Source organism: Drosophila miranda, unplaced genomic scaffold (assembly GCF_003369915.1).
Source record: "Drosophila miranda strain MSH22 unplaced genomic scaffold, D.miranda_PacBio2.1 Contig_AX3_pilon, whole genome shotgun sequence".
NCBI lineage: Eukaryota > Metazoa > Arthropoda > Insecta > Diptera > Drosophilidae > Drosophila > Drosophila miranda.
The window spans coordinates 299,279-303,154 of NW_022881683.1; the positions used below are offsets into that span (position 1 = coordinate 299,279).

The 3,876-nt window shown below is 41.0% G+C and overlaps 1 long non-coding RNA gene across 1 annotated transcript; it reads right to left on the reverse strand.

Annotated features, from left to right (window-relative positions):
- Positions 1-839: 839 nt before the first annotated feature.
- On the reverse strand, positions 840-2,183 carry LOC117195310. Its single transcript, XR_004475041.1, has 3 exons — positions 1,579-2,183; positions 1,130-1,520; positions 840-1,067 (listed from the first exon to the last, which is right to left on the reverse strand). It is a non-coding gene; the product is annotated as an uncharacterized LOC117195310 (long non-coding RNA).
- Positions 2,184-3,876: the final 1,693 nt, after the last annotated feature.

Here is a 3,876-nt window from a genome sequence, read left to right on the forward strand (position 1 = left end):
GTCAACCGGTCGCGGCTCCACAGGGGGTGAAAAATCCACCACTGCGCCTCCAGGGGGGGCTGCTGCCGGCAGAACCGGCGCCAGACCGCCAACATTCATCGGACCGATGGCCTCCAAACGGCCCCGCAGTCGCTCATTCTCAGCAATAAGCGAAAAAATCAGCGTCTCATATTGGCCACTATAGCCTACCAAACTGCACATTACCTCCGTTGTCGCACCACCGTCCAACGCCACGCTCAACACCTGCTAGCTTATAGCCTGCATTCGCTCTACAGTGTTATTCACCTGCGTCTTTGGCAATGCAGGCACCGCAAACTGCGGCATATCTGCCGTCTCCACAGTGGGAGACACACCCACATTCACTTCCTCAACACTCTTGCCGTGGTCCCCAAGGGTATCCTGGGAACCAACACTAACGTTCTCCGGGACAGCTTGGCGATATCGGTCTCCGAGGTGGCCCTTTTCAACCGCCTAACCAGCTTCCCCTTCCTCTTCAACTCCAGCGGCCCAGAAGCAGCCAGTTCTTCATCAGAACAAAGCTTCTCAACGGCCGCCGAATTTTTCTTTTTCGGAGGCATAGCAGCCACCGTCAAAGATCTTTATCGCGATAAGCAGCTATAAATAGAAATTTCACACACACACGCAAACACAGGCACACGCTAGCGCCCTAAAAACCGGTTTCGGTCAACGAAAGAAGCACCGCACAAAGCAGAAAACGAAAATTTTGGCTTCGGCAAGCGACACCAGAAAAACTCGTCTGCTCTTAACGACAGTCAGAAAGCAACTTCGACCACGTCCCGTGCAGTGTTGCCAGATTTTGAGCGCCAAAATAAGCTTGATTTCACAAAAATACAAGCTAGAATAAGCTAAAAATTGTAAAAAACAGGCTAAAAAATAGGCTAAAAATAAAACAACACATAGATATATACATTTCTAATTGTGTTATTATTTCATCCAATTCGCAATTGCTTGAATCGGTATATTTATCGCTGGAACGTATTAAATTTAAATATTTCTCCGGTAATTGATAGTTGTGACAACATTTTCCATGACGGCGCAATCCATATCTGTAAAATTCAAAAGAATTTTAGTCATATTAATGAAACAATTAAATATTTCTAAAACAAACATTATATTTAATATTGAGTTTAAGGATTTAACGGTCATTTTGTTCCTTAGCTTGGTCTTAACAATATTCATTTGATGGGGGTCGTTCAATAGCAGCATTTGACCACGGTAGACTTAAAATGCCAATGGCAAATAAAGCGATTTATTCAAAAGGCTTGTTTTCGCCAGCATCTTTATAAGTCAGTACTTCTGACCAAAATTGTATCGTGTCATCTGTACTTTGCCAAGGGACTAATTGAATTTTGCCATATTGGGCAAGAATTCCATCTATATTCTTATAGTTAAAGTGTTCCAATATGGAAATGAGATCATTATGATTTTTATTATGTTTGAGTACATTTTCTGCTGCAAAAACTTGCAGTTTTTCTAATGGCTCAAAATTATCTGGAAGTCTGAAATTAAGCATCAGATTATTATTTATTTTTAATATCAAATCCAATTGAAGCTTACCTTTCTCTGAGTTGGATAATTAGCTCCTTTATAAAATCCTTGCACATCTCTCTGATTTCGTTAACTTCATTATTATAATTTTTCTCTTTAATTTCCTTTTCAAATAAATATCCCATATATAATGAAGACACAGCAAATTCATCCAAGTCATCTTTCAAGACATCAATCTTTGCATCAGGCGGTATTATTTTATTTTTGAGGAAATCGATGCTTGTCGATGAAAGTTTTGTTTGTAAACTGTTTTTGGCATGTTTTACACATTTACACATTTCACGATCACCAAGCAAGTTTCTGTATAGACCGAAACTTTTCAACGAAAATAAACCATAAATAAATTCTAAAATACCATGATACACCAAAATATGTACTACAAATATACTTTTTGTTCGATTTGTCTTAAAAAATACCAAAAAATACATGTAGGATATAAAAAGGAAAAACTAAGCAAAGTGAAATTAAAAAAGGTTAGATTTAAAGCTATTTTCATAATTTTTCAAGCTGTTCCGTTTTCAAATAAGCTAGATCTAGCCTTAAATAAGCTAAATTGGCAACACTGGTCCCGTGCGAGCACTCCGGCATTTTTGCTCCGCACCACCAAGGACCAGGTGTCAACCGGTCGCGGCTCCACAGGGGGTGAAAAATCCACCACTGCGCCTCCATGGGGGGCTGCTGCCGGCAGAACCGGCGCCAGACCGCCAACATTCATCGGACCGATGGCCTCCAAACGGCCCCGCAATAAGCGAAAAAATCCGCGCCTCATATTGGCTACTACAGCCTACCAAACTGCACATTACCTCCGTTGTCGCACCACCGTCCAACGCCACGCTCAACACCTGCTAGCTTATAGCCTGCATTCGCTCTACAGTGTTATTCACCTGCGTCTTTGGCAATGCAGGCACCGCAAACTGCGGCATATCTGTCGTCCCACAGTGGGAGCCACACCCACATTAACTTCCTCAACACTCTTGCCGTGGTCCCCAAGGGTATCCTGGGAACCAACACTAACGTTCTCCGGGGACAGCTTGGCGATATCGGTCTCCGAGGTGGCCCTTCCTCTTCAACTCCAGCGGCCCAGAAGCAGCCAGTTCTTCATCAGAACAAAGCTTCTCAACGGCCGCCGAATTTTTCTTTTTCGGAGGCATAGCAGCCACCGTCAAAGATCTTTATCGCGATAAGCAGCTATAAATAGAAATTTCACACACACACGCAAACACAGGCACACGCTAGCGCCCTAAAAACTTCTGACCAAAATTGTATCGTGTCATCTGTACTTTGCCAAGGGACTAATTGAATTTTGCCATATTGTGCAAGAATTCCATCTATATTCTTATAGTTAAAGTGTTCCAATATGGAAATGAGATCATTATGATTTTTATTATGTTTGAGTACATTTTCTGCTGCAAAAACTTGCAGTTTTTCTAATGGCTCAAAATTATCTGGAAGTCTGAAATTAAGCATCAGATTATTATTTATTTTTAATATCAAATCCAATTGAAGCTTACCTTTCTCTGAGTTGGATAATTAGCTCCTTTATAAAATCCTTGCACATCTCTCTGATTTCGTTAACTTCATTATTATAATTTTTCTCTTTAATTTCCTTTTCAAATAAATATCCCATATATAATGAAGACACAGCAAATTCATCCAAGTCATCTTTCAAGACATCAATCTTTGCATCAGGCGGTATTATTTTATTTTTGAGGAAATCGATGCTTGTCGATGAAAGTTTTGTTTGTAAACTGTTTTTGGCATGTTTTACACATTTACACATTTCACGATCACCAAGCAAGTTTCTGTATAGACCGAAACTTTTCAACGAAAATAAACCATAAATAAATTCTAAAATACCATGATACACCAAAATATGTACTACAAATATACTTTTTGTTCGATTTGTCTTAAAAAATACCAAAAAATACATGTAGGATATAAAAAGGAAAAACTAAGCAAAGTGAAATTAAAAAAGGTTAGATTTAAAGCTATTTTCATAATTTTTCAAGCTGTTCCGTTTTCAAATAAGCTAGATCTAGCCTTAAATAAGCTAAATTGGCAACACTGGTCCCGTGCGAGCACTCCGGCATATTTGCTCCGCACCACCAAGGACCAGGTGTCAACCGGTCTCGGCTCCACAGGGGGTGAAAAATCCACCACTGCGCCTCCATGGGGGGCTGCTGCCGGCAGAACCCGCGCCAGACCGCCTACATTCATCGGACCGATGGCCTCCAAACGGCCCCGCAGTCGCTCATTCTCAGCAATAAGCGTCTCATATTGGCCACTATAGCCTACCAAACTGCACAT